Source organism: Saimiri boliviensis, chromosome 1 (assembly GCF_048565385.1).
Source record: "Saimiri boliviensis isolate mSaiBol1 chromosome 1, mSaiBol1.pri, whole genome shotgun sequence".
In the NCBI taxonomy this organism is placed as follows: Eukaryota; Metazoa; Chordata; class Mammalia; order Primates; family Cebidae; genus Saimiri; species Saimiri boliviensis.
Genome location: NC_133449.1, coordinates 142,636,202 through 142,648,352, shown reverse-complemented (window position 1 = coordinate 142,648,352; position 12,151 = coordinate 142,636,202).

The following is a 12,151-nucleotide window of genomic DNA, read 5'->3' as shown; positions in this document are numbered from 1 at the left end:
CTTCAAATTAACAAGCATCTGTTTTCTAGGACAGCGCTGTTTCAACCAACTTACAAATAGAGATGTCTCTAGGATGCACTCTGCACACACTACAAAATCAACATTAAGTTATCCAACAGGATTTCCCACATGCCAGACCAGTGGAAATTATTAATAGATCATGGTCTTTTTAATAATTAAGGACAAATGGTGAGATTTCATATGGCATATGAAAATACTATCTGTTTCTCTAATATCATGTCTTTTTCACTAAGCTGTGTTTTTGGTGATAATATGATTGTGATACTGATGCTACTATTTCTGCCTTTTAACATATCTCTTGGTAAAATTAAGAACTTGAGCTCTATGTTTATCTCCCCATTTTTTCCAGGAACATACAATCAAAAGCTGTCTAGGAAACACCAATACAGAATGACTTAACTAGTGAGAGGCTGTGGACAAATATATCTTTGTTTGTATTTAGTCTGTTCAGGTGGATACTTCAAGAAAAAATAATAATAATAGTATCAGCATCTAAGTGTCCTTCTCTTGCAAAATAGAAAACTGTGTTCCAATGTGACATAACATTCCCACCCCAGGGGACTTAGGGCCAAAAGAAAACCTCTAGGAATGATGGCTCAGCTTTGAGAAAAACAAATGGAAAGAATATTGCCTTTTCTCTATGGAGTGGTTCACGTAACACAGAGCACTAGATCTGTTTCATTCAATATTGATGCATTAGCCAGGGTCAAGTAAGAAAAGAGCAACACTCTAGGAATTTCAAACAGAAGAACTTAATACAGGGAATTGATTATACAGCTTTCAATAGGATGGAGTGAGTAAAAAGGTAGTGAGGTAACCCAAAGACTAGCAACTAACTCGACAATGCAACTATCATGCCTAGAGCTGGAAAGTAGAGGTAGTTGTATTACCAAAGCCCAGAAGTGTAGTAGAGTGCTAAACTTCAGTGCTGGGACTATGAGGAGTACCTAACTAAAGCTGAGACTGTCAGGTGCTACTGAGACCAAGGAAAAGAGTCCAGGCAGCATGTTCTAGAAACTGCCCTCCCCTCTAAAAAAAAAAAAAATGCGGCTTTCTACAGCTGCCCACTCTTGCTGGACAAACGTCAATAGAAGCTGGAAATGAAAAAAAAAAAAAAAAAAGTAGCTCCTAACTATATTCTGTCTTCCAGTCTCTCCCCAGTATCACCAATTGGTAGACCTAACTAGAATCCAGGTGACAGAGAAATTTGGGAGAAGTCACTTGCAAGGTCCTGGCCACCCTGACCATATTTAATCATAGAACACAGAAGGGTGAGAATGAGGGTTGAAAGCTTTGAGAGCTAAGTAGCAAAGGATTGACAGAGTTGCAAATTAAGGTATGATTGACACACAAAAAGACGTACATATTTAACATATACAAATCTATGAGTTTGCGGTAAGTATACACCAGTGAAACTATCACCACCATCAATGCCATAAACATATCCACCACCTTCAAAAGTTTAAACTTTTTCTTACTGATCTATAATTTTCTTCTTCTTATTTTTTGGAGTTGGGACACTGTCTTCAGATTTGATATCAGGTGCTACCAGTTTGATAGAATGAGTTGGCAAAACTGGCAAATGCGCCCTCCTTTTCTATTTTCTGTATGATGATGCAGAATTGGAGTTAATTCTTTAAACATTGGGTAGAATTATATAGTAGAATCATCAGGCCAGATTTCTTTTTTCCAAGGTTTTAAATTATGAATGCAATTTTCTTAAGAGTTAAAGAACTACTGAAATTATCAGTTTCATGGTGAGTTTTAGTAGTTTCTTATTGAATTTATGTATAAAGACTTATCTGTAATACTTCCTTATTATTCTTTTGATGTCTATGGCATCTAGTTATATGTTTTATTTCTGATATTAGTAATTTGTGTATTCTCTTTTTTCCTTTATCAGTATTGCTAGAGGTTTGCCAATGTTATTGATCTTTTCAATAACCCGCTCTTTGCTGATTTTCTCTATTTTACTATTTTTTATTTCAATGATTTCTGCTGCTAACTTTATTATTTTCTTCTATTTACTTGATTTTTATTTTCTAGTTTATTGAGGTGGGAGTTTAAATTATGGATTTGAAATTTTTTCCTCTTTTTCAGTATAAGCACTTGTGCTATAAGTTTTCCTCTCAGCATTGCCTTAGCTACGTGCCACAGTTTTGATATGGTATATTTTTAGTTTCATTTGATTCCATGGGTTGTTTTCTTTTTCCTTTTTCTTGACACTTCCTGTTTGACCAATGGATTTACAAATATGTTTTTTAGTTTCTATCTATCTGGAGATTTTCATTACCTTTCTATTATTGATTTCTAGTTTGATTCAATTGTATTCAGAGAACACTATTATTTCAATTCTTTTAAATTTGTTGAGATTTGTTTTATGGCCTAAGATATGGTCTATCTTGGCATATGTTCCTTGAGTACTTGAATGTGTTTTCTACTATTATTACATGGAGTGTTCTGTAACATCAATCAATTCCTGTTAGTGGTTTTGTTGCTTTCTTTTATTAATATATCTTTGCTCATCTTCTGTATAGTTGTTCTATTAATTGTTGAGAGAGGGGTGAAGTCTCCAATTATAATCGTAGATATGTCTATTTCCCCTTTCAATTCTATCAGCTTTTGCTTGACAATTTGCGGCTATGTTGTTTGGTATATATACATATAGGATTACTATATCTTCATGGCAGATTGACCTTTTTATCATTATGTAATGTGACCCTCTGTCTCTGAATTTTACTTTCTCTACAATCCACTTTATCTGATATTTATTTACCCACTCTTACTCTCTTTTGATTAATTTTTACATAGTATATCTTTTTTCATCCTTTTGCTTTCAACCTATCTATATCATCTGTGAATGAGTTTCTTTTAGAGTGCATATAATTGGACAATGCAGGTTTTTTTTAAATCAACTCTGCCAATCTCTGTCATTTTACTGGTGTACTCAGACTATTCACACTTAATGTAATTATTGATACGTTAAGAGCTAAATCTGACATTTTATTTTTTGTTTTCTGATTGTTTTATCTGGGTTATGTTTTCTTTTACCTGCCTTCCTGTGAGTTACTTGAGTAATTTTCAGACCTTATATTTTATTTCTTTTTAGTTTGTGTTCTTGGTTAGTGTATCTGCTGGGACAGCTCTCAGTATATGCTGTAGGTATTAAACTGTATAAACATAAATTATCACAGTCTACTGATAGTAACATTAGTATGTTTAATGATGTTTAGAAACCTCATGTTGCTTTACATCACCCCTATAGCCTCTCCATTTGTTAAAAAATATCCCTACACACACGGAGACATATTGGACAGGGCTATTATTTTGTTTTTGTTTCAAATATCACACTTAGTTTAGAAAACTCAAGACATTAAAATCTGTTGTTATTTCCTCCTTCCTGATATTCCAAAATTCCTTCTTTTTCATTTCCTTTCTATTAAAAAAAATTTTTTTTTATCCATTCTGTTAGGTCTGCTGGCAACAAGTTTCATTAGCTTTTCTTTGTCTGAAACTATCTTGATTTTCTCCTTCACTCTTAAAGGATATTTTCAGTGGAAATAGAATTGGAGCTTTCCCAATTTTCAGGTCTTGAAAAATCTCATGCCACTTCATTCTGGGCTCCATAGGTTTTGATGAAAAAACCTGTAATTTGAATTGTTTTTTCCATAAATAATGTCTTGTTTCTTCTTTGACTTATAGTTTTCAAAAGTTCAACAATGACGTGTATTGATGTGGATGTATTTGGGTTTCTACTGCCCAGGCTTCACTCAGCTTCTTGTGTCTGTAGGTTCATGTCTTTTGCCAAATCTCAGGAAATTTCAGCTATTATATCTTTGAATTCTTTTTCAGCCTCATCTTTATTCTCTTCTGCCTCTGGGACTGCAGTGACCTGAATGTTATATCTTTTGTTACAGTCACATATATCCCTTTATTTGCTTTCTAGTCTCTCTCTTCTCTGTTGTTCAGGTTGATTAATTTCTATTGCTCTATTTTCAGAATCACTGATTATTTCCTTTCTTCTCCTCATTCTGCAAGTGGCCCATCTATGGAGTTTTAATTTCCATTACTGTATTTTTCAGTTCTAAAGCTTTTGTTTCTTCTTTACATCTTTTCATCCTGTCCTGAGGCTTTCTTTGCTGAGACTGTCTCCACTTTCATTTGTTTCAAGCATGTTCATAATTGCTTGCTGAAGTATTTTGAGGATGGCTGCTTCAGATAAATCTAACCTCCCTGTCATCTCAGCGGTGGTGTCTGTTGATTGTCTTTTCTCATTTAAATTGAGATCTTCCTGGTTATAATAAGTACTTTCTTATTGTAATAAGTACTGTTAGTACCTGAACATTTTGGATATTGTAAGACTTTGGGTCTTATTGAAATGTCATTTAAATTGAGATCTTCCTGGTTATAATAAGTACTTCCTTATTATAATAAGTACTGTTTTTTTAATACCTGAACATTTTGGATATTGTAAGACTTTGGGTCTTATTGAAATCTGTTTTAACAGGCCTCTTCTGACACCATTCCAGCAGGGTAAGGGGGCATGCTATCTCATTACTGCAGATGATGGAGAAGTCCAGCTTCTCTACTCTACCTCCACTGACATTCGGAGAATTTCTTGTTACTGCCGGGAGTGAATAAAAGTTAAGACTTCCCACTAGGCTTCCAATGACATCACCCTGCCTGGGAGAGGATGAGACCCTCTCTTTTTTTCCCACATGGCCTCCACTGAAACCTTGTTACTGCTGAGCACTCATGGAAATCCCGACTCTTCCTCTACACCTCTCGTGACACAGTCACAGTGAGGAGTGAGGAGTCCAAGCTCCCCGCATGGTCTTCACTAATGGGAATGGTGAACTGGGGAGGGATTGGGACACCCCATTAGAGCCTGGCCAAGATGGAAGCATATGTTTTCTACTCGGACTTTGCTGGTGGGGCACGGGATAAGACCAGAGTTCTTCTGTGACGTTTGGCTAGAGTACAGCAGATACAGCAGATACTATCTGTCACAGGTTGAACTGTGTTATCCCCAAACTCACATGTTGAAGTCCTAACCCCTAGTACTTTAGAACGTGACTTAATATGGAGATAGAGTCTTTACAGAAGTAATAAGTTAAAATGAGGTCATGAGAGTTGGCCCTAGTCCAACATAACTGACATCCTTATAAACAGAGAAAATTTGGACACAGACATGCCTGGAGGAAAGATGGTGTGAAAAGACATAAGCAGAAGACAGCCATCTATAAAGCATGGAGAGATCCGGGACAGATCCTTTCCTCACAACCCTGAGAAGTAACAAACCTGCCAACACCATGATGTTGCAAGACATCAGCCTCCAGAACTGACAACAAACTTCTACAGTTTATCAGTCCATAGGACTTTGTTACAGCAGCTCTAACAAACTGACACCCTGACTCAAAGTTTTCCATCTCGCTAGGCTGTCCCTTCCCTAATGCTCTGGCTGGAGAGCAAAGGCTTTTCCTGGGTCCTTTTTTATGTGTGCTCACTGGAATTTCCAGGTTGCCAGCTTCTCTGATACCCAGTCTGGGATATATGGAAAGCAGCAAACACCCAGGAGACTCATTACCGTGCCCTTTCTTGGATCCAAAGGTCACTACCTAGTCTACCTTCTTCTTTCCACCTTTATAACAGAAAGAAACAGGCTTCCCATGTTTGTTTTATATGCCTAGGTATTCTAGCTGTACTTAGTGGGATGAATAGTTTAAAATATGACTATTTCATCTTTCCAGAAGTGGAAGTTCACATTGTGCTTCTTCTTATCATTATTATTATTATTTGAGACAGTGTCTCGCTCTGTTGCCCAGGCTGGAGTGCAGTGGGATGATCTAGGCTCACTGCAGTCTCTGCCTCTCAGATTCAAGTGATTCTCCTGCTTCAGCCTCCTGAGTAGCCAGGATTACAGGCACATGCCACCATGCCAGCCTAGTTTTTCATTTTTAGTAAAGGCAGAGTTTCACCATGTTGGCCAGGCTGGTCTTGAACTCCTGACCTCAGGTAATCCACCTGCCTCGGCCTCCCAATGTGCTGGGATTACTGGCATGAGCCACCATGCCCGGCCGGCAATGTGCTTTTAATGCCTGGTTAATGTGAAAACTATTCCAAAACTGTAAAGACCTAGGAGAAACAAACTCCAGATCAGTAAGAAGATCTTTAAGGATACTAAAGCTATTTGAGTTTTTATCTTGGTGAAAATCATGAGGAATATGCACATCCCATGTCACAAATGAAAACAGTTGAGATTTAGGGAAGTCATTAATTATACGAACTATATTTTCTCTTTAATCCTTGAATCCTACTACTAAAAATGTCTCGTATTTATTCTGTACTATTTTTCAGATTACAAAACCACTTTATCTCTGTCTCAATTGAGCTCACAGATCCATGAAGTCGATGGAGACGTTATTCCCAATTTACAGGTTGAGACTTGGTAAGATTGCAGAGTTGTCTAAAGTCGCAAGGCCACTAAGAAAAGGAAACGGGACTCAAACCCATGTCTTCTGACATCAAAGCCAGAACAATTTCCATTCTACCTCATCAAAACCACTCTTGCTTGTAATAGTGGCCAAAAGTTCCCACATTGTCAATTATAACAGGCTTGACCATGATCCCCTAAAGCTTTCTAAAACCTTCATAATCACTCTGGGAAGAGTTATGGTATCTTTCTCCTCTGGTTTCACATTTCTTAAATTCAGTCAAAACCCATGATAGCTATTTGTTGCCCAGACTATTCTAGATAATCCAAAGTAATGGTTTTCAACATGTATTCCATAGAGCCCTAAGGTGCCTTGGTGTCTACCATAAGAATCGAATATGGGGCCCGGGGCCTCTCTCTCCTGCTTAGCCATAAAGTATCTGCTTATATCTGTTTCATATATTGAATTTCCTTAGGGGATTTGATCTGAAAAACTAAGACTGAAATAATATCGAGTCTTTAGTTGCCTATCAGAGGGGCTGAACTGTTCACTTAAGGGCAGTCCTTTCTGGAATAGGAGACAGAGCTTGTACTTGGCTAGCTTGATGAAGATAGCAATAATCAGTAATAAATAAAGTGGTCTACTATTGGCTCTTCTGGTTTGCCTTGGCAAGAGATCCCCAAAGTATTTATCCCATCCAATACGTGTATGTTGAACACAAATACTGGAAAGGTTTCTACAATGTGTATAGAAAAGCACAGGTTAAACTCCATCCTGTCAGGAAGCTTACAATCTAATGGGAAGACAGAGCACGCATCCAAACAGCAGTAACAAAAGGAAGAATAAGATGCATAAGAAATGTAAACAATGACTATCAGAGCTAGCTTAGTGGGAAAATCATTTTAAAGGTAATAACTGCTATTTATTAAAGATTGTCCCAGCACTTTGGGAGGCCGAGGCGGGTGGATCACGAGGTCGAGAGATCAAGACCATCCTGGTCAATATGGTAAAACCCCGTCTCCACTAAAAATACAAAAGATTAGCTGGGCATGGTGGCGTATGCCTGTAATCCCAGCTACTCGGGAGGCTGAGGCAGGAGAATTGCCTGAACCCAGGTGGCGGAGGTTGCGGTGAGCCGAGATCGCGCCATTGCACTCCAGCCTGGGTAACAAGAGCGAAACTCTGCCTCAAAAAAAAAAAAAAAAATTGGCCAGGCGCAGTGGCTCATGCCTGTAATCCCAGCACTTCAGGAGGCTAAGGTGGGCAGATTACTTGAGGTCAGGAGTTTGAGACCAGCCTGGTCAACATAGTGAAAGCCCATATCTACTAAAAATACAAAACTTAGCCAGGCATGGTGGTGGGCACTTATAGTCCCAGCTACTTGGGAGCCTGAGGCAGAATTACTTGAACCTGGGAAGTGGAAGTTGCAGTGAGCTGAGATCACGCCACTGCACTCCAGCCTAGAAGACAAAGCAAGACTACATCTCAGAAAGAAAAAGAAGGAGAGAGGGAGGGAGGGAAGGAGGGAAGGAGGGAAGGAAGGAAGGAAGGAAGGAAGGAAGGAAGGAAGGAAAAAATCTACCCTGACCTCATTGTTCTATATCCATTAGCTCAAGTTTTCATAAGAACTTTGCAAAGTAGAAGTCACTATCCCCATTTACAGATACAGAGGTTTAGAGGGGTTAAGTAACTTTCTCAGGGCCACATAGGTAACAAGTAGTAAAACTAAGAGTTAGATTCAGCTATATTAGATACAAAATCCTGTGGCCCCCGAAGGCCTTCATAAAGAGGAGAAAAGTCATTATAAGGACATGGGGGTATCTCATGGAACCTGAAGGGTATAAGGCTGGTAGGTTCAGAAAGGAATTGAAATGAGGAAGAGGAACATGGTAACAGGAGGCAGAGGTTACAGTGAGACGAGATCACACCACTGCACTCCAGCTTGGGTGACAGAGCGAGAATCCGTCTCAAAAAAAAAAAAAATGACATACATGTGGCCAAACATATGAAAAATAAAAATCTTGAACATCACTGATCATTAGAGAAATGCAAATCAAAACCACAATGAGATACCATCTCACATCAGTTAGGATGGCTATTATCAAAAAGTCAAAAAACAACAGATGCTGGCAAAGTCATGAAGAAAAAGAAATGCTTTACACTGTTGGTGTGAGTGTAAATTAGTCCAACCATTATAGAAGACAGCGTGGTGATTCCTTGAAGACCTAGAAACAAAAAACCACTCAATCCAGCAATCCCATTACTGGACATATACCCAAAGGAATGTAAATCATTCTATTATAAAGATACATGCACACATATGTTCACTGCAGCACTATTCACAACAGCAAAGGGATGGAGTCAATCTAAATGCCTATCAATGATAGACTGTATAAAGAAAATGTAGTACATATACACCATGGAATACTATGCAGTCATAACAATGAGCGTGATCATGTCCTTTGGAGGGACATGGGCGGAGCCGGAAGCAGTTATCCTCAGCAAACTAATGCAGGAAGAGAAAACCAAATACCACATGTTCTCACTTACAAGTGGGAGCTGAATGACAATACCGTAAGGACACATACAGTGGTGGAACAACACACACTGGGGTCTGTCAAAGAGCCGGGAGTGGGAGAAGAGAGAGTGTCTGAAAGAATAGCTAATGGTTGCTGGGCTTAATACCTAGGTGATGGGGTGATCTGTGCAGCAAACCACCTTGGCACGTACTTACCCATGTAACAAACCTGTGCATTCTGCACATATACCTCTGAACTTAAAATAAAAGCTGGACATTTAAAAAAATATTACATTTGTGGGCCAGGTGTGGTGGCTCATGCCTGTAATCCCAGCACTTTGGGAGGCCAAGGTGGGTTGGTCACGAGGTCAAGAGATCGAGACCATCTTGGCCAATATGATGAAACTCTATCTCTACTAAAAATACAACAATCAGCTGGGTGTGGTGACATATGCCTGTAGTCTCAGCTACTTGGAAGGCTGAGGCAGAATTGCTTGAACCCAGGAGGCGGAGGTTGTAGTGAGCCGAGATCACACCACTGCACTCTAACCTGGTGACAGAGTGAGACTCAGTCTCAAAAAAAGAAAAAAAAAATCTACATTGGTTTTTAAGTTGCATTGAAAAAATGATTGTGATTCTAATTGGGATTGTACTGAATTCAAAGATCAAGTTAAATATTTTTTTAAATCTTTAAAATACTGACTTTTTAAATCCAAGAACCACACTTCCATTTGTCAATGTCTTTTTTAGTATGTTTTAGTAAAACATGTTAATTCTCCTACCAAAAAAAAAAAAAATGCCCTTCAAGAGGAAGGAAAATAACCCCAAAAAGGAGGCTTGAGATACAAAAATAAATGGTAAGCAAATAAAAGGAAACTTGCATGTAAATGCAAACAAATAATATCTATAAAAATCATCATACTGATGGTAATGTATAATTTGTGGTACTAACAACAAAAGGTAGAATTAAACTATTTGAACAGTTATAATACACGGCTTTTGAGGAGCAAAAGAAAAGTTGTAAGAACATTGACTTGGAGAGTAGATTAAGATAGTAGTTAACTACACAAATAGACAATAGCAACAACAAAATGCAATCAGTCAGAAAATAAGGAAGGAAGGAAAAAGGAACAAGGAAATAGCAAGAGAAATATCAAACATAAGATGACAGAAATATAACCAAGTATACCATTATTTTTTAAAAACTGAATCCAAGATGTTAATCATTAACAATGAGTAGATATTTTTAAGGATATTTGGGGGAAATCAACATCTAGAGGCTTCTAGTCATGCAGAATGCTTATTAGAGGACAGACGTGTCCTTCCCTCTACTCTATACAACTAGACACCAAGTAGACCTTAGGAAGCACGGACATAATGTTGGGAAAAAAAAACATGATCAGCTCAATGTGGAAAAAACTTCTGACAAAATACAACACCCTTTCCAGATAAAAACATTCAACAAACTCTGAATATAAGACAACTATCTCAACATGTTCATGTATGAAAAGCTCACAGCTAACATCATACTCAGTGATGAAATACTGAAATTTTTTCCTCTAAGATCAGGACCAAGATGAGGATATTCACTTTTGCCACTTCTCTCCAACACAGTAATAGAAGTGTTTTGTTGAATACGAGAAGTCCTAGCCAGAGCAACTGAGCAAGAAAAATAATAAAATAAAATAAAGGAATCCACATTGGAAAGGAAGTAAAATTATCCCTGCTTGCAGACAGTATGGTCTTATATGTAGAAAACCCTAAAGATTACACACGTGCACATATGCTTACACACATAAACTGTTAGAACTAGTTAACTTCAAAGTTGCAGGATATAAAATCAACATACAAACATCAGTTATGTTTCTATAAAGTAACAGTTGAACGATCAGAAAAGGAAACAAAGAAAACAATTTTATTTACAGTAGCATCAAAATGAATAAAATACTTAGGAATGAATATAAGCAAGGATGCAGAGGACTTGTACACTGAAAACTCAAAGGCACTGCTGAAAAAAATGAAAGGCAACATGAATACATGGGAAGTCATCCTGTGTTCATGGAGTGGAAGACTTCATATTGTTAAAACAATCTACAGAGTCAATGTATTTCCTACCAAAATCCCAATGGCATTTTTTTCCAAAAATACAAAAAGCCACCTAAAATTTATACTCAGGGTCTCAAAGACCCAGAATAGCCAAAACAATCTTTAAAAAGAAGAGCAACATTGGAGGTCTCACACTTCCTGATTTCAAAACTTATTAGAGAGCTACAGTTATCAAAACAGTGTGATATTGGCATAAAGAGACACCTAGACAAATTAGATAGAATAGAATGCTCAGAAATAAACTCTTGCATATGAAATAAAATAATTTTTGACAAGGGTGCTAAGTCCATTCAATGGTGAAAGGATAGTTTTTTCAACAAATGATGTTAGAAAAACTAGAAATCCACATCTAAAAAAATTAATTTAGTACATTATCTTACAACATGTACAAAATTCAAAACGAATTAAAGACCTAATCATAAGACCTAAAATCATAAAACTCTTAGAAGAAAACAGAAAGGAAAACCTTCATAAAATTGGAATTGGTAATGATTAAATATAACAAAAGCACAAGCAACTAAAATCAAGGTAGATAAATTGGGCTATATCAAAATTTAAAACAGCTGTACAAAGGACACAACAGAGTGAAAGAAAACCTACCAAATGGAAGAAAATATTTACAAATCATCGATATTTTAAGGAGTTAATATCCAGAATAAAGAACTCTATAACTCCACAACAACAAAAATAACCACACGACTTGAGTTTTAAATGGGCAAAGGACTTAAATAGACATTTCTCCAAAGAAGATACATACTTACATGAAAAGACGTCCAATATTATTAATCATTAGGGAATGCAAATCAAAACAACAATGAGTTATTACCTTACACCCATCGGAATGGCTACTATCAAAACGAATATGAAAAATGTACAACTCTTGTGCACTGTTAGTGGAAGTGTAAAACAGTGAAGCCACTATGGTAGTTCCTCAAAAAATTAGAGATAGCATATGATCCAGCAATTCCAATTCTGGATCTATAGCTAAAAGAACTGAAAGTACAATCTGAAAGAGACATTTGTCATCCATGTTCACAGCAGCATTATTTATAACAGCTAAAAGTGGAAGCAC